This window comes from Bacillus rossius, chromosome 12 (assembly GCF_032445375.1).
Source record: "Bacillus rossius redtenbacheri isolate Brsri chromosome 12, Brsri_v3, whole genome shotgun sequence".
Lineage (NCBI taxonomy): Eukaryota > Metazoa > Arthropoda > Insecta > Phasmatodea > Bacillidae > Bacillus > Bacillus rossius.
In genome coordinates, this window is record NC_086339.1 from 23,516,256 (window position 1) to 23,536,503 (window position 20,248).

The 20,248-nt window shown below is 37.4% G+C and overlaps 1 protein-coding gene across 8 annotated transcripts in view; it reads right to left on the reverse strand.

Annotated features, from left to right (window-relative positions):
• LOC134537711 (uncharacterized) overlaps window positions 1-13,685 on the reverse strand; it is a 66,239-nt gene extending 52,554 nt beyond the window's left edge. For 3 of the 8 annotated variants that reach the window (XM_063378450.1, XM_063378449.1, XM_063378448.1), the window contains exon 1: window positions 2,049-2,463. The gene's annotated coding sequence lies outside the window, so the exon portion shown is untranslated. Of the gene's footprint in view, window positions 1-1,320; window positions 1,974-2,048; window positions 2,601-13,126; window positions 13,243-13,526 lie in introns of those variants that run through there. The other 5 variants (XM_063378446.1, XM_063378447.1, XM_063378445.1 and 2 more) reach the window with 5 other exon arrangements.
• Window positions 13,686-20,248: the final 6,563 nt, after the last annotated feature.

Here is a 20,248-nt window from a genome sequence, read left to right on the forward strand (position 1 = left end):
TATCATAGAAAAACCTCAAGAATGGACAACAAAGATATATACATTAATCAAACTGATAACAAGTAAATTTCAGCTGAGGCCAAATGGCATATGCCTAGATAGCACATATAATTCTGTGTAAGGAATTCAGTCAGAAAAAAAATGCCAGACGAACAAAGTGGGCTGATGAGACAATTGTAACACGAACGATAAGAACATTAAAAAAAACTACTTTGGACAACACAACAACGCACAGACGAACCCAACAAAGAAACTGAACAAATAATCGGAACATGACAGCAGAGATAAACACAGTAATATTTCTATGACAAAACAGTTGGGACGTTTCTGGAACAGACACTTGCTCGTGTTATCAGGCATAGACTGCATCCCATCATTTTCTGAAGTGATTTCCCGAAACCTTGGAAAACAGAAATAAAGATTAATGAACTAGGATCCAAACCCAGGCCCTCGCGAATGGGAGTAACGTTAACCATATACCATCCTTGCTCAGTATATTTGTCCAAGTGCACACAAATATTCAAACTACTCTATGTATGACATACATTAAACATAGCTGCTGATTATACTATACGAGGATATATGAGGATACATTTTTTCTTCTCCCCTCTTCAATAATTCTATACAAGTTTATATAAATATAAAATGTATCATTTCCTCCAATAAAATAAAATAAATTGAAAGCATAGCAGCGGGCAAAGTGGTTATATTTCCCTAAAATTAAATTCTGTGTATGCTCCTGGTAAGACAGGTGACCATTATGCAATGAATAATGTTGAGGACAAACTTTGACTCAGCTACTTAAACCAACCAAAATGGCAGTTTTTTTATCAACAAAATCCAAGTGTGTTGCTAATTGAATTGAAATTCTTGTGATTAGGCATCACACCAATTAACATATCTTGTAAAAATATTATCCCAAACTGTAGTACAGAGCCTATCTACTCTGAGCAGTTGGATACACGTTGGCTTTCAGTGCAAGGAGTTCTGGGTTCTAGCCAAAGGTAATGAAAGGGCTTAGATATTGGTAAATTTGTAGAAAAAGTCAGTCAGTTACAAGTCAGTCAATGTTTACATAATAAAAAAAACTGTCAAAATTGGCAGGAGGAATGGCCCACCCATTGATAAAAATTACCAAGTCAGGCATAAAAAATGTAGTCAGATCACTCGCCTCCCAGGTGGGTCCGGGTTCGATTCCCGGCGGGATCGAACCTGAAATGTTCTCAAGTGGGATGCGTGGTGAACGTTGCCGTGGGCCGGTGGTTTTTTAGAGTACTTCCCTCCCTCCCACACATCTTTCTGTCAATGCTAGTTTCTCACCTCTTCACCCCTCAACGCTTCTAATGACATCAACGTCGACATTACGTTACAACTCCACCATTTATTCGTTTGATGTCCAAAACATAAAACTTAGTAGATGTTTATAAAACATTATGAGATAATACACAAAAGTAAAATTAGATGAGACAACGGTTTTCTTTACCATATTTACATACTCGTCCGTTTTTCCAAAACAATTAAATTTACCAAAACGAAAGCAAAATTGCTATTAAATAAACATGAAAATGAATGTAAACACGAGCCATTTTGGTGAACTGGTACATGGCTAAGATACCAAACAAAATAACGTGACTTAACGAAATAAAAAATTAAATATTGTAGGAACGCAAGAAGTACATACAAAATGGCAATTCACAACACGCATTGAAAGTTGTTATTTCATAAGACAGTAAAGCCATCACAAAAAACGCCCACTAGTATGTACATCTTCCGAGGCCAACACAATACGGTATTAAGCATTTTAAAAATGTTCGACAATGCATTGGCATGAAATATATATCCAAATAAATATAAAATTAAGAGTTGAATGCATTAAAAAATAAATAAATGTATCCACTTTAAAAAAAGGCTAAAATGGTAATCAATTATAAAATACAAAACGGAAACAGTCTAAGGTTTAAAAATGTGAAACAGCTAGTACCATTTACGTAAGCAAGCCACGAAAAACATATCAAAATGGCGTCATTATTATTCTGAAAAATCCATACCTTTAAATGCCGTGGTCGCCAAAAAATAGAATGTTGAACTATCACTTAAATGTCCATCAACTACATTTCTTGCAAAATAAAAGAACAGTACAAAAATAAACATCCGTTCACGTCAAATCTCCCGTCTCTCTTCCCAAGGCTCAAAGGCCTAGGAACACACGGCCACACACTTTCGCAGAGCAAACAGCAGCGGTCAGTTTCACATGAAATCAATTTATCTTCAAACACATTTTTACCTAATTAAAGTGTCCACGCGCACTGCACTACACAATAATAACGAAGTCACCGAAATTACTAACAAAAGCTGAAAATAACATGATTCATCTTTACACAACATTATCATTAAACGACCTCCATAGCCTACTCTCCTACAGTGCTATGGAGCATTGATTGTTCCGAAATGACGGATCATAGACATGTCCCTACGGCAGTACACGTCGGAAAGTCGAAGTGAAATACACAAGAAGTAATGTGAAATAATCAATACACACGAAGTTTTTGTAAGCTTAAATGCTCTTTTCAGTTTAGAAGTGAAACTTACGAAGGAAGAATATATATTCGTACGTACATATATTTAGTAAAATGAAACTGCAATAAATATTCACAATAAGGACAACTATGTACTAATTATCCACTATGCACAATTCAAATGTTATTTCTAATAAATATCTTAAATACTTTCCATAGTAATTGGAAAAAAAACGGGATTCCGATATATATATATTTTTTTTAGTAATGGCAAGCAAATCACGAAAATTTAAAATCTACTATTAACATAAACCGTAAGTCTAAAATAAAGTTCGAATAAGGCATTTGGTAGGAATCAAATAAGTTACATTATCTTAGACCTTCAAGCAGTGATATACAATTTCATAGGTTTATAATGAACGAGTATCTTAATTTCACTTTGTAGTATTTTTTAACTGTGTATCGCTTACAAATCCTTTAGTTTATGGTTCCAACTGTAATTACGACCATATTAATAACAATCCTTGCTCGTTCAATAGCCATCACTAAGTCTTTCTATATCTCTAGACCTACATCGTACGCGAGCAAACTTTTCGGGGAACTCCCCCCTCCCCCCGGACAATTCAAATCGCAAAATATATATATTTTTTTTCGTGACTGTTTCCTCTCAAGCATTTCTGTAAAAAAATAATAATATTTGAACCTTAACATGACTACCTACACGTTACCCATCTCATATTACACGGTATCATTATTCCTTCGTGTTATAAACAATATATATGCTCTAATGATGTACAGATTGGTTCAAGAATACGGAACCTTTAACAGTCCGAGGTAGGTAATAGGCGCCAGCAAGGAGGATACAAGCCAGCCCCTAATTGAAGAGCGATTATTGTACTCCAATTAAATCAAGCTATAAACCTATGCGCGAACAATTGCATAATTAGATAACCCAACAAATCCCACACATACATGCACTGCTACTGTCATCATATATTTTACTTTCGCTTTTTTTCTGCCAGAATTATACTGTATGCTATATATATCTCAAGCAAATTTTTAGGGCGTTGATGTCATTAAAACATTATTTTTTTTAATGTAAATTGAACCATATAGTATCTGCATATTTTATCACATAAAGCATAAAACATCAGTGGAATATCTTAAGTGTGTGAACTTTACATTATTTATGTACATAATTTAATTATTCATGTAAGTATATACAAAAAATGGAACCTTTATAACATGTAGCCAAAGTTGATTGTCGAAACTGTCAAAGATTTTTTTCTTGTATTTTAGTGGGGATTCTGGATTGTTTTCCAGTCCCTTGTCAAAAATAATAGAGTGCTTGTAACCACAACGCACAACTAATATAGTAAATGTGATGGTATCAAGAATTACTACACCATACAAGAAGAAAAATGTACCGAGTTCCTTTCATGAACAAAAAAATATGTCGCAAGTGAATAGGCGGATTTTCAACACTCATACTTTGTGGATACTTCGTGGCTATGCAGTTTTCAAGTTTTGAAACAAAAGATTAAGCACTTTAACATAGTGTTTTGGTTGTTCCGTATTGGAAGAAAATAGATAATCTGAAACATTTAAGGTCAATATTACCAGCAGCGAAAGAACAAAAAAAATAAGATTGCCAATCCAAGTTAACGACCCTTGGGTTGTTAGGTTGGCCGACAAATATCGCTCAGTTCGCTGATTTCCAAAGAAAAAAAAAACGTTAGTTTTAACTGTATTATATACCTCGCTTAGTATAGTTTGTATCTGTTTGTGCTCAAGCTTTAACCACAGTCGGTTTCGGTTCACCACTTCTTCGTTCTTCCCACCTTTCGGCTGGGGAATTGAGGGGAAGTTATCGCTCGACTTCCAGAAACGCTGCGTCACATAATGAGGTTACTGTACTAGTGTAGATAAAAACATTGTCATCTCTGTAACGAAATGACTCAATAAATGTCAGTAATCGTGAATCGTATTTTAGTGACGTTCTATCATACGAGGTTATTTGAGTGCATGTTTTTAAACGTTGTCATCACAGCAGAACAATCAATGTTAGTAATAAATTTACAAATTACAAGTGTCTTAAAGGTATGTATAATTAAGGGTGAAGTAAGGCTGACATTAAAAGCGAAATAATGTGATTAGATCTCAAATACTTTAGGGAGCTTCGAACGTTCGATTCACTTTGTTATCGAATAAGTGCACAAAAATTTGAGTCCTGCAGTAAGTGGTAATCAAACGCACCACCCTCGCCATTCAAAGTTAAGTTCTATATTAATAAATGAATCGATATAGCTAAATAATCTATCATTCCCACATCCCACCAACAAAAGGAAATAATTTGAACACAAACAGCGGTAAAAGGGGTTCTATGCTCCCCCCCCCCCCCACCAAAAAAAAAAAATTCTGTGGACGTTCGAAGGTCATATCATTATGAAGCATCCAAAATCAAAATAACTATGAAACGAACAGTTACCAAATTGCCTGCGTCGGCAAATGGCAATATAAGTAACCCTGGAACACTTCACACAGTTGCGCATGTTGAAGATTTTGATCCGTGCATGATTCTTGAAGTTGTGGCAACCAGCCAATCTACTAGAGCGCGCCACTTCCAGCAACTCAAAGACAGAGAGTCCCGCTCAAATGACCGAGGGCTGCGGGTTCGATCACAAATTATCCAATAGGTTATTTAACCATTCACTGACATGTAATTTACATTGTGTTAATCTTCTATATAAATAAAAAAAAAAGGAAATGTTCGTTCAAAATCTTAAATCTTCGAAAGTTTTTCACCGAATGCTTTGAAATTTTGACACAACATTGCAGTCGAATACGCGCGTGTTTTTATCTACCTATGTCACACATGTGACTGGTAAAAATATAGATATAATACAGATAGGTGAAAAAATATATAAATTAATGTTTGTATTTTCGTCTTCTGTTTTGTAAAGATATAGACATAGATAGATTTAGAGAGGTATAGAGAGAGAGGAGAGAGGGAAAAATAGAGATAGAGCGCTAGTTATATAGAGCTGTAGAGATATACAGTTATGGAGATACAAAAATATAGATGTATAGAGATATACAGTTATGGAGATAGAAAAATATAGAAGTATAGAGATAGAGTGATATGAAATGTGCATAGAGACATATAGAGGGACATATTTAGAGAGATAGAGATACTTTATGTGTATCTACTTCAAACAAAAAAAAAGAGGCATAGCAATGCATGCCGGGCATTAGCTAGTATAATTACATATGCTTTTTCAGGGTGTCCACACATATATAAACTAACATTTTCATGACTTTTCCTGACCTAAATTTCAAAATTCTTCAATTTTTTTTTAAAATAATTTTAATATTTTGCAGTTTTATTCGTCAATACTAATTACAACATAGATGAACTTAAATAAAAATAAAAACGTACGAATGTAAAATAAACAGCAAAAAAGCTATAATACATTAATTTTGTAAAAAAAAAAAAAAAAAAAAAAACAGTATTCATACAGTCCTTACATAACGCGTCTGAAGAAGAAAAAATGCGTTCACCGTCCACCGTCTATGATGGCATACTTGAGCATGACATTTCCCCCTTAAATTAGAATCAATGGAGAATTTTCATTACTTTTCCAGGATTTAAAGTGAATTACTTGACTCTCACTGACAATTCCTACTTCCCTGACTTTCCAATATGTGAGCACCCTGACTTTGTAGTACGATACAAACATTGAACATTGCAAAAATAATCTACAATGTCCTTTAGTAAATAATCATCCCAGCACTTTAATATGGAGTGATTTTGGAGGAATCATTAAAAAACATAAAACAAGTTTGTCGTACCAGTATCCGAACCCAGGTTCTCTAGAATATGCGTCCAGTGTCTTTCATTGCGCCATCTTGTTCCACAGCTCGTATCATGCCATTTGGAAGTTGACTAATAAATGCATACAGTATGGAATAATGTTCGGCAATAAGAATGATCAACAATCGCCACATGTATGCGGAAGCACTGGCTATGGGGGAAATTGTTAATTGCGCAGAAATGGATCAGACATCAGAGAAAAGAACTAGATGGACTCGAAATAGACGCGTTTGATTTCACCAGACTGGTGCACTCGTTATTTGGAAACTGCAGGCCTACATATTTCCATGTTTTTTTTTTTTTTTTAAATACAGTGGTAACTAATCTAAATGTTGAGAATTTTAGGTAATTTCTATTACCCACCCATATATTACCATGTAAAACAGGTAAGGTAAAGGAAGATCAATATAAACCTTTATTATTGGAATGAGTGATAATTGCTCCTTGGAAGTCAGTACGATTTCTAAGTTGGTAGAGCTTATTATCCCAGGCACGATTATCGGCTGTTATTGTGCTGAGAGAAAACAATTTCTGGTACAATTATGTAACCATTTCTGGTACAATTATGTACTCGTATTAATTTTTTTTGTTTTTACTTTGTTTCATTATTTTTCTTAAATCACTGCTGATTAAACTCCATTCTTTACTGTGAATCAATGTTGCTTCTTCTATTCTTGGGCTCGGTTCCATTAACGGTCAATATCTTTTGAATGGATATAGTGCACGGAGAGCGTGTCGATCCCCACCTATATGTGTTCTCTTCCCCCTACTTTCCCTAAAACCCTCTTACCCCTGACGCAATTCACCTACGCACTGACACCTTGCAAGACGTCTTGCCCGGACTACCCAACAAATGGCAGGCAGCACACTACTACTAGGATGTCTCGTTTCAGTTTTTGGCTCGGCTACACTCAAAAGATTTTCGAAGAAGGTTCCACTCGACCTTGGACACACACTAGGATTTCGCATCATATCCATTCAAACGTCACTTACAGTTCTGAGACTCGGTAACCCAATGGTTATTCTTACTCCTTAGTGTAGTAGAAGCTACAGAATACCAAGTAAGCCATCTCAGGCAAAAACACAGAAATCTAAAAGCCATCACAGCTTGCAGAATCTTCAGAAGTCAACTGAAACACCTGATGTTATTATGGCTGAGTGATTCTGCGGTGTTACCTACTATTCCTCAAATTAAGTTTACCAATGGCAGTCTGCTCACTACCCTGGGACGTATGCTTCATAAAAATATTTTCAAAACTTTGATATCTTGATACTTTCTTTTGGCATTTGACACTGCCAAATATTTCATGTGGTTTGAAAAATAATAATAACTAGACTATCTGTAAAACATAATTTATTTTCAGTTGCAAGTGTACTCACACTGTCTAAATTTTAATATATATATATATATATATATATATATATATATATATATATATAATTTTTTTAGCTGATCAAAGTGAAACACTGGAAAAATTTTCCCCGTTTGGTGGTCGAGCCAGCTTCACCTTATGTCGTGTACAATTTAGAATTCTACTTAGAAATGGTCTCTCTCTCTCTCTCTCATATATATATATATGTATGTATGTATATATTCATTCAACTCAATTATCATGTCTCGGCTTCCGGAGGCGTTACTTCAAATCGCTTGGAAAAAGACAGATCCAGAGCCTTCATCGGATGACTGAAAGCAAAAATAATGTATTAAAAATAATGCACGTAGTAAAAGAATAATGCCACACGAAAGTACTGGAGGGAAACGTGCACAGGTCCACTTTTTGTTTTACCGGCGGAACCTTTTTACGCGTGTCAATAATTTTGGTAGGCTAACCGACTGCTGAAGCCCCTGCTATTCACGCGAAAAGTATAAACAAGCGCAGGCAGTGATCGCCAAGTTGACACGCTCGTGTGGTGAGGATCGCGGGTTCGATCCCAACACCCCATGCAATACTGAACATTCTGTACTGGTTCCAAATAGTCTAGAGTCTACTAAAATGCTGGAGTTCTCGTCGCTACACGATTCTGTGCATAACTATGTGACGTTAAACCCTTTAAGATCTACATCAAATCGTTGGTCCAGTGTGTTGAACTAGCGCCAAGTGCGACCGCAAAAAGCTGACGAACAGGGAGGAGAAGTTGTGGGCGTTAGGGGGGAGTTGGGGGGAGGCTTTAGGGGGAGTTGGGGGGCTTTAAGGGGAGTTGGGGGCTTTAGGGGGAGGTGGGGATGGTAGGGGAACGGAAGGTGATAAGAGGGTGAGGGAACGGAAAGTAATACGAGGGTGAGGGAACTAAATGATGGGAAGGGGGATAGGGGGTGGACGAAAGCTGGTAAGGGATGATAGGGGGAGGATGAAAGGGGGTAAGGGGTGATAGGGGGAGGACGAAAGGGTGTCCACAATGAGTGCTAACTGGCAGCACGACGGGAAACGGCATAAGCCGCCCCCAAAAGACCAGACCTGACCAAACCAATGCGGACTAAAAGTCCAAGTGCCCCACCCCTTGCATAGTAGAACTTCTAACACGCCCCACTCTTCTTCCAGGACCATCCTTCTATTCCTGTAATCCACCTGCTTGTAATAATGCATGACCTTTGCATCCCGCAAGTATGTGCCCAGGGTTTTCCCTCTGTCTATGGAGGTTTTACCTGGGCCCAACTTATCTAGTTTTAGTCTAGAATTAAGAGTGAGGGGAGTTAGTCATGGCGAAAACGTCTGCCATGGCTGGCCAATCCCCTCCTAGCACATGATGCACGTGACCTTTCATGCATGGTTAAAAACCCGCATGTTTAGAGCGTATAGGGCTTGCCCTGAGACGCACTTAGTCTTCCCTACCTAGACCCTCCCTTACACACTTAGTTTTAACTTAGGTTAGGGAAAAAAAAGTAGTGTGACGGTAACGTCGTGGTAATGGTTGTTGGGGGCGTGATTGGGGGGGGGGGGGGGGGGAAGAGTTAGCACAATTCCGAATTTTGTTTTATTTTGGAGAATACATTTATGTTTACGTAAATACTTTAATTTATGTAGTAAACATCTATTTATCAAATATTTTATGCAAGTACTAAAGATCAGTATTTGAGACCATAAATTTGTAACTAATAGAAGGCCAATCTCTGAATTTTTTTTTAATGTCATGCTTTGTAACTTTGTACGACAGCCATTCTGAAAAAAAAAAAAAAATCCTGGGTCCAATCCTGACTAGCGCGCAGAGAATTTTTAACTTAAGGGGTATTTGCCCGCCATATCTTTAATATATTAAGCCACCATTTACAGTACAAACAGCTTTCGTTTATATGATATGGCTCGACAAGTCACAGGATTCATATTCAATTACCTATTTACGTCAGCATTCATAGACTGGTGTACGTGATAATCAAGAGAGTTGTAGTTGATCCCATGAAATATATATATATATATATATATATATATATATATATATATATATTTGTTTCCCTGGCTCTAAAGAGGTTTAAAGTCTGATGAAATATTACTCATGCCCTCTAATGCTAAAATATATATAAACGAGTTAAAATTTAAGCTGTAGAAAAATCACTGAAAAATTAAATACTAATGGGCCTAAAGACACAAATTTAAAAAAATGTGAAAAGAAAAACATACGAGCTGTGGCGGATACAGAAGCTCGAAAGGGAGGGAGGGGATCCCAGTGTTAAAAAACTAATACTGTTATTCCCTCCCGCTCTCCCCCTAAAAAAAGTCATTTAATTCTGTGTAAGTTGTTTGTCAGAAGACCATCAGGCCTCTTCCCAGGGACCACGGGTGGATGGGACCACGGGTGGATCCAGATTGAGGGTCAGGGAAGGGCCAAAATTAAACTTTCTAATACAAATTTAGTACATTTACAACTGAAATAGGTATTTAGTACATTTTATTTATGGTTCAAAAAGTTATATGACCTACAGCACTGCAGTAAAATAATAATTTAGTAAGTTTTGTAAACTATGATAAGTAATTTAAAGAAAATTATTCAGTTTCAGAGCAGGAGGGGGGGAATTGCCGTTAATCCCCCCTTCCCCCGGGGGCCAATGAGCACGCGACTGGAAAACTACCGCTCACTTGACGCTGGGCTAACCAAATGTGCTAACCATTTGAGTTCCACCTAACCAGATGGCAGCCAGACGCACGAGTGTCACGCTTGTCGGAAAAATCTCTTCCGGGTGTCCGAGATGATTTCATCACGAAAAACTGCCATAGTCTAATTTTAGAGGGTGAACTGACGTGATACGAAAAAAAATCTAAATAGTTCTGGTAGAAGTTCTGAACATTGTAAGCCTACTTTGCTCGCTACAATATTGCTCATGACAAACACTTCGTTTCGAAGCTTTAAACGAATGCATGTCGACTTAGACTGTACTTAATTCACCATGATTCCGAATCATTCAATGACGCCGCTATAACTGAATTTTTTTTTTTAATTTTTAGATAACAATTTCAATTTTAAGCTGTGAACACGTACTTCTGGATTGAGATTGCATAATGGTTATCTTCCCAGGTTTTATTCCCCGGTAGAGCTTGATACTTATTACTCAGGAACTGCTGGAAATTCTTCACTTGTTATTTCACGAGAGCAACTACAACCGTCATTAAGGGTTACGTAAGTTCACAAATGTTGACATCAAAAAGTGTCCAAGCTACGTTCTATGCTTTGTCAAGCCATAAAATGTAATACGAAAGCTGTGCATACTGCGATATTTTGATCGATACTTTAAAAAACCAAGATAACGGAGCCTAAACATTCTTAAAAAGAAACTCTACTTTAATAATTTATTGCTGCAGCGGATTTCTTCTGTGTCTCTACCGACAATCCCTCATTGTTAACCCCTACACTGCCACTAAGTGCACTTACGGAAACAAAATGTTATAACATAAGGTCTGTAGTTCCGATACACATTCAGTTCCCCAAAGTATGCATACACAACCAAATAGAATTGAGGAATTTATGTTTGAAGAAATGTTATTTATTATTTAATTTATTTTTATAATATAAAATATATTCTTAAATGTATTGAATACTTAAAAATTGTATTCCAACTGATTATCATTTCACACACCATAATGCTTGAGTTATCTCGCACAACACGCTTATTACCTCACCTTCGATTTGGTGGCATTTCCCCGGACGGCGATTTGTCTAAACATAATGATATTAGGGAAAACGAAGGTAGGCATAAATCGTAGCAGCTAGGCAAACCGCCATCAACTAAGAATTACCTACAATAAAACCTAATTTTCCTGAAAGGTAGACCCTCTTCACTTTCTTTGCAAACAAGCATCAAATCCTGTACATGTATATCAGTCGTTTTATGAATATGTAAGTACCCAAAAATATTTAGTTTTTTACTAATGTTTTTTTCTAACTTAACTGAATATAAGTATTGATTGGGAGATATCTGGGTTTGGGAAGACTTTTAAAGTGTCTCTGGCCAAAGCCTTATAATATAGAATGCAGAATTTCAACCATGCAGGAAGGTCAGCTAACATTGTTTGCTTTAATGGGAAATTTGCCAGCGATTGATGCCATGAATAACTCCCCTGTCTTAACTCCAGAAATAAGTAGTTAAAATGGGCCGTGGTAAAACCTGCATAGTTATAGTGAAAATCACGGGCTCAGTCACGAGGGATGACAGCAAGTTAAAGTACAAGTCAAAATAGAATGGTCCAAGAGAAGAGTTGGGTTGGACAGAAGGTTTCTATCAATCACTGTTTGGGAGATCATTCGTTCAGACGCAACATGGCAACAGCGCGTCTGCGAGCAATGTTCAAGGCCAACTAGCTCGGCAGCTGGCGCATAGACGCGCAGTATAGTTCAATATGGGAGTTTGTAGACGTTACGTTACAGCCTTACGTGCTTGGTTTCTGGTGACAAATTTCCAGGATACAATATTGTGCCATGGTTATAATTAGGTTTATAGCCGATAGTGAAGAAGTTATGTTCAACTCAGTTTCATTCTGCAATGCTGTCTCAAACGTAGGCGTACTCAAGGTAACAGACTATGACAACTGTTGTAACATCTATTTAAGGGGGAGGGACGTGGGTAAACGTCCAGGTCTTTAATTTGGCCAAGAAAATAAAACCATTATAATTAATTATATATTATAAGCATGGCAGGATACTGACTAAAAAGAAAATGAACTAACTTTTATATCGGTAAACATGTGCGCGGACTTTATCAAAATAGAATTCGCGAAAGGCTTGGGGCTATGAATAATCTGAATTTATTTTCAAGAATAACAACTTTAAGTGAAAGAAAAAATATGGCTAGCGATACATTGCAGTAAGCCTGGCTGTTATTATTTTGGTATACCTACACATTCTCGATGATTATGATGATATGATGGATTGATCGCCCTCCGAGGGCTGGCTGTTTGCAAAGTCATCTCCATGGGGAGAAAATCAATGAATGACTGGGATTTACTGCGTGAAATGATTTTGAAGTGGTCCAGCACAACATTCAGTCCTGGACCCCAGAAGGATATGTTTCAATAAGTTTAGATTCCACAACTCATTCGGAAATCGAACCCAGGATGTTTGACTCGCTCAGCCTGTGAGCGAACATGTTGGACTTATTCATATAATTTTTGGGAGTATTCTGAATACACATACAGAAATGTAGCAACTGAGGAGATATGCGTTCAATGGTTAATGTGTCCCTAATGAAGTACTCCATACTTATTAGACGATAAAACAGTGAGCGGACTATTGTGTTATTTGCAGAACTTACCTGTACAGGTCGTTCGCCATATTATCGTAGCTACGACATGATATGGTTCATGGTAGTTTTTAAAGGTGTTCTGCCACAAAATCTTGGGATGTATTCTTCTAACACCTGCAAAACAAGTTAATAGGAAGAAATTCAATATAAAATAGGTTTACAACCATAGATATGTCATGCTAAAAAATCTAAAATACATTTAAATTAAATCCAATGCTTTCGTCATACGAACAACTAGACCTTTGCAGTATCATAACTTGAAAATGCATGTATTGGTAGAATTTTGATCGACACGAAGGTTTACTGTACGCCATTTTGTTTTCTATCAATTTACAAAATGGCAACTAAGACTTGTTTGGCCAACGTCCTTAAATAAAATACATCAATCTGATACATCATTAGATTTTACCTGACTCATAATTGCTTGAAAACATATTGCACAATATCTAAAAATCGTGTTTGAGTCGTAGCACACTCACAGCACTGTTTCTCTCCTAATACAGAATGCCGACGGTCGGGTGACACGTAACGACTACATTCCCCTCACGCGCTCCCCTCAAACGGAACTGTTGCGTCACAGCTGCGCACTATGTGAAGAGTGGCTACTGCGCAGTATTCGTCAGAAAACTGTTCAGCGATCTTTATTCCAGACACAGTTAATTTTACCATTGGAATATTACGATAGGCTGTGCTATTGAAGTGGACATGGATTCATTAACAAGATAAGTGTGATTTACAATGTTTTTGAAAAGTGTCGTATTGCGAAATTTGTGATAATAATGTATCTTTTAAGCAGGGAGGTGTCAAGAGTATCTATATATTAGTGTGATCTTCGCAAGTGATGTGAATACTTATACTGTGGTGTTAATTATGTATAGACTTTTTTCTTATAGTTGTCAAATGTTTTACAATTTGTTTATGTTGAGTTATAAATTTATAAGTATAAACTTTACCATTTACTGTGTGCAGATGTATGTCAGTATGTCAGATTTTGTGTAATGAGTAAAAAAAAAAAAATGTCCTTACAGAACTTTACAATTAAATCGAAAATGAAATCTTTAGAATCACTAACGTGACTAGACGAGTCCATTCCATCCACTCCTTGGGAAAAGGGATATTGAATCCGTCTACTTTCAGCTGTCGACGGGGCGCGTTTGAATGACCAGGTGTACTGTCCGCTCTGAAAACATCACATTCAGTTCTTGACTATGGTTCAATAGGCTTTACTTAAAATAATCACAGATTTCCAAACTTAATTGTGATATGCGAAACCAAATATTCAGTGATAAATTGTTTTCGTCTATTTGGTGTTATAGAGCATGTTATGAGTTATATCTAATTCCGGATTAGTAACTATGTTCAGATGTTCTATGATATTAGATAGGTAAAATTAGATACATAAAGGTTCATAAATAAATGAGACAAACACTGACATACGAATACCACCAGGCTAATTAATTGGAGATAAAAACTAAAATAATTTCACACTCTAAGTTGCTTTCTTATAAGTAAATATATTTGGCAAACTCACGGATGTTTTAAATACAAGCTGTGAAATTTCCCCATAGGAATTTGATAACCAAAATCAGCGCGCGCGCGCGCGCGCGCGTGTGTGTGTGTGTGTGTGTATATGTATATATATATATACACATACACACACAGACACACACACACGTACATACACAATTACAAATTTTTATTAGTATGCCGTTACTCTGAGCACTGAAATACCACAACAAATTATATACTTTCTTTAAACATTTATTTGACGTGACAACGTCTAATAAATCGATGAACGCCGGCTGCACGCACGAAAAAGTGTCCCACTACGGATGTCCCACTACGGATGTGTCCTAATTGCTCATTGTACGCATGCGTGGCATCTCTCTTCATGCTCATTGCAGGGCCTACGCATGCGTGGCATCTCTCTTCCACTCGATTGGAACGACCATCGATTTGACTTTTCAATCATATTTTCGTCGTTTGAATTATTAATATTATGTAATTTAACGATTGTCCGATTTTCAGCACAATCGGTACAGTTATTGAAAAGTAATGTTGAATATATCAAATACGTTTTGAACCAACAATGATGTTTTACAGTTACACATAATAATTCAAATTACAACCGGGATCTTTTGCACAATGTTTTAAAAAATATTGTAACACATTATAAATAAGTTTGGTGTATTTGGGATGCGTATTTGTTATAAAATCGAGTTATAAAAACGAAATAATATTATTCCCCTAACGTGGACAAAATATATATAATATATATATATATATATATATATATATATATATATATATATATATATAAAACATCTGACACTAACATTTACTAAAATGGCCTCGTGGGTGAGCGATCAGCGGCGCTATCGCTAAATTGTAAGGTTGTAGGTTCGAATCCCGGCAGGTGCGAATTTTTTTGTACTTGTAAAAATAAATACGGCGCACGTAACATTTCAAAAGTAATAAATATATTTGAATAATGAATGCAAATAAAAGTAAATTTATTAATTAAATTGTACATTTAATTTCACTCCTTTGTATCCATACAAAATAGTGATAATTCAATAAAAATGATTCAATTTTATTCATAAAAGTATGCAGAGGTAGATTTTATCATACTAAAGATAGAAAAATTAAAAAAAAATTTCTTCCTCAAAGAATATAATATTTTAATGCCTAAATGGTTTGGTTGCAAAAACCTATTACGGCTCAGTCTCAGGCCGAATATGATATTTACTTTTCTTCTGGATAAATCATTTCATCAATGTTTTGTTATGACGTTGTCACGTTAAACTATCGTCCGTAAACCGACTTTACAGACAACCAATTTTTTTTTTACAATAAAAGTCGATATTTATATACCAGATACATTTGTAATTATTAGGGAAAAAAAATTGAAAGAGGAAAAAAAATATCTATTTTACTTGCTCATAGATGAAACTAACAGCTGAATACCCAAAGGAGAATTCATCGAATTTGCTGTTCTTAATAGTGTTACAAGGCATCCAGAGATGGCTGGAGCCGACTGCTTGTTGCCGCGCTTATCTATGGGAAACAGGCCCCCCACATCATTCTGTGTGCCCCGTTGCTAGAAGTCATGATGCGCCCTCCCCCCCCCCCCCCCCTTTTTTTTTTGTTTCTAACAGAGATAAAAAAAAATTCCTTTGTGTACATTGTTTTAGCTATATTTTTTAAAACCTTTTCACAATTATTTTTAGAACACATTAAAACTAGTTTTAAGTCAGTGTTTCGATTGTCAACGTAAATTTATTTTGAATAATGGCAAATAAATGAGTGTAAGTGTTCTGCACTGTCAACATGGTGTCACGTCGGATGGTGGTGGTTATGTTACTCAAAGTTGTAGATTCAGACACGTTCTGTACGCACAGCATATTCCGAATAATATTACTCTGGTGTAATATTTCATCGGTAACTAAATTTAGGCCTTACTGTTTGTTTTCTATGATTTATTTAAAATTGTCTACTTTTTTTGTTTTTAAGTTTTTTTCTTTCCTTCGCGGGCCCCCTAGAGCCATGGGCCCCGTTGCCATAGTAACTGTAGCACCGGCCATGTGGGGGCCCTGATGAGGAAACACCTTCCCTCCCCATTCCCCTCTCCAAGAGCCTTTCCAAATAGTCTTGGTGCCTTACTGTCTCGTCTGATACATTCTGCGCAACCCGAGAGCACAGTCGCGTGAAGTAGAATAACTAAGATGCCATTGTTCTCGAAAATTTGGGTGTTGAGTCTACTCTGATGACGCGACACTTCTGAGGGCTACGAAACCTTTCGAGGGCGGGATTTCGCAGGTATATAAGACTATGCCGATTCCGGCGAGAGAAGTGACAGAGGTTGGTGGCGACATAAGTGTGTGTGTGTGTATGTGTGTGTGTGTGAGAGAGAGAGAGAGATTGTGTGAGGCTGGTGGCGATACCAACGAATCCTAGGAGTGACCTGCTAGAGCAGTGGGATGAAGAACGTGAGTGACCCCTTAGCGAGCGATAGCAGGTGACGAGTGACAGGCTTCGTCTACGATGATTGGATCATCGAATATCAGAGCATCGGGGGACTGGGTCATGGTGCGGCGAACGATTGAGTAGTGCGAAGCAGTGTGCTGAGATTGAGGTGCATGGTAAGAGACGAATAGTATATAGAGCCATTGTCGAGCCGAGCTCCAGTGGGTAGAGCAAAAAGTAGACTTACGAAGGTGTAATTAGTTTGTGAACATACATTTAGATTGTAATTTAGGAATTAGTGTAATTGTTAAGTAAATAAAATAGTATTTCATTAATTGGAATATACTTCCGGAAATGTTTTTTCTCACTGTAACAATATGCTGCTTGTTAAAAGTTATACAGTAGTATCATAACTATCTTGGAGTTAAGATAAGAATAAATAAGTTTTTTTTCTGTACATTAAACTGTTTAAACATTAAAAAAAAAATTTACTGCTTTTTAGACAAAGAAATTTGCCCAAAAAACTGACGTGTAACATCCAAATTATTTGCGAACTAAATTGGTGAGAGCTTGAATAGATAATACATTGGCAGATCCAATAGATCTTGAATAAAGATAAGTTGGGGGAGGGGGAGGTTGCAGTTAAATAATTAATGCTTTCTGCTGTTGATTCAATGTAAATTAAATCAAACAACTCAATGCGGCTCCTCCTTTTTCTTCTTCTTTGTAACCACTTCTGAGTAGATCGGTTTACTTTCTTAACAATTTTGGCAGGCTCTCCTCCGTCCGCTGTTTGCTTTCAAATTCTTTCCTTTGGTGGAAATGATAGATTTTTGGATCGTTGGGGAGAGGGGTGGGTTGAAATATATCCTCCACCCCCTCTCCGTATGCCTCTGGTATAAAAGCAGTGACGCCGGCCTCCGCGGACGCGGAGCGACAGGAACGCGCGTGAGTGTGAACGAGTAGCGCAAGACTGTGTGTGAACAGGTGGTAGGTTAGATGCGAACCACTGTTGAGGCTATTTTCAGTGAGGAGTGTGAACTGTGGACTGGACAGATATTTAGTAATTTGTGAACAACATTAAATGTGGTGATTTAACTAGTAATGCCAATATTAGTAACAAATAAAACTGCATAAAATTATTGGACTATCCTTACGAACCCGTTTACCCCACTCATAACAATATTCTGACAAAGCTGAAGTTACTGGCTAGTAGCAACCAATTCAAGATTTTCATTGTTTTGTTAAACCGCTAGAACATTTTCCTTCTGCCAGTATCACTGTGCACGTGTTCAATACCCTTTCGTTTGCTTCTGCAATAATACATGACTTGTCGCATTCTATTAGCTTCAGCAGAAATAATAGACTCTTTTAATAAAGAAAAGAAAGAAAAAAAAGAACAAGCCTTCCTCAGCTCAGGGCTGATGGGTGGTTTTCAAAATAGGAAAACCAACATTTTAAAACATAACGAATTTTCACACTATCTAGTAAAATTGCTTTTCGATTTTTAAGATACTTAACCTTTATTATTTTGTAATCTATTATCTTTTTTACTATAATTCCAAAGCACAATAATATCAATTACGTACGTGTGTGAGTGCCCAAAAATTACTTACAGCTGTAATTATGGGCCATTATTTACACTATTAATTAAATTACAACAATTGAAATGTCTATTCACAAATTAATCACTCATTTATGAAGTCCACTGGAGCTCGGCTCGACAGTGGCTCTGTCTACTGCTCGTCTCTTAACGCACACCTCTGTCCCACAGCACTGTCTCGCACTACTCACTGGTCCCTGCACACACAACACCCGGATGCTTCTCACACTAAGCTCATCGCTCGTCGTCCACTATCATTCACTCCATTTCATTCCCCTCGCCAGACTTGCACTTGTTCGTGGGTGTCGACACCAGCCTCTTTCACTCTTCTCACAGGTAGGCCTCGATTTTTATATACCTCTCAGTCCTGCTCCATAAAGGTCTCGTAGCCCTTCGAAGTGTCGCGTCATCCAGAATCCCCGATCTAACACTCTAAGCAATCGTGTCCTAGTTTCATCACTTCACGGAGCCGGGGCTCTGGAAATGTGTCGAACCTTCGGGGGAGTTAAAGAGAAGCGTCGCACTAATCGGATTACCAGGCCGGTAAGAGAGGGGCGGTCGCCACCTGCATCTCGCCCCTCTCGCAGGCTGGCTGGCTGGCTGGCCAGCCTTGTAGCTGGCCTCGTAATACTGCCTCATCATTAAACCTATTCGTACCGAATAGGTAACAATGTTCTGTTGTTGTCCTTGCTGCAATGTCATCCTAAGCATCTGGCAATTGTACTGGACATGATCTACTTTTTGACAACTGTAACATCGCGGCTTTTCTCCAACTCTTCGGGACCATATGCCGTAAGCTGTAAAACATTTAAATGTATTTTTAATGTCCCGAGGATAGTTCCTTCGTTAGCACTAGGCCTGATATTCACCTCATGGCAGGGTTTAACACAGCCTGCCTCACCCAATGCTCATGTTTATTGAAGCAACATTGGCACCTCCAATTTTCAAGGTGTGTACAAGGATATCACATATAATCTTGTGGCAACCCAAATTAAAGGTGTGCGGTATCACTGCATCCATGAGCCCATCTATGAGTGCACTAGTAGCTATCTGCTGTCAGAAGCTCTGGATAAGCAAGGTGCACAAGCCTCTCGATGTCAGTCTCGAATTCCTGAAAAGTTACGGAGTATCGCTGTTGGTGTGTCTTCAAAGCAGTGATGTACACCTCGCTCATGTGTCGGTCACCATACCTCAGCTCAAGAGCTTCTTCTGGCCCTGAACTAGTATGGTATGTAGCAGATTGAGGAGTGGAGGTCCTCGAAGAGCCAAAATATTGGTGTGGCTCTTTCTTCATCACTCCAACTATTCACTTATGTAGCTGTCTCAAACTTTCACAATATTCTGCTAACGAGGAATGTCCATCGAAAGTGAGTGGCTTGAATTTTCGGTGGCTATTAGTAGAGCCCTCAACCTCAACCTACCCGCAGATACTCTTCAAATTTGTACCATTGATCATTTGTCAGCATTATTTAGTTACAGATGCTACATTCTGTTCGGTGACCTGCTTAAGCTGAGCCAGCTGTTGTGCAACTTTTCCTTCATGTTCTGCTAAATGTTGCTCC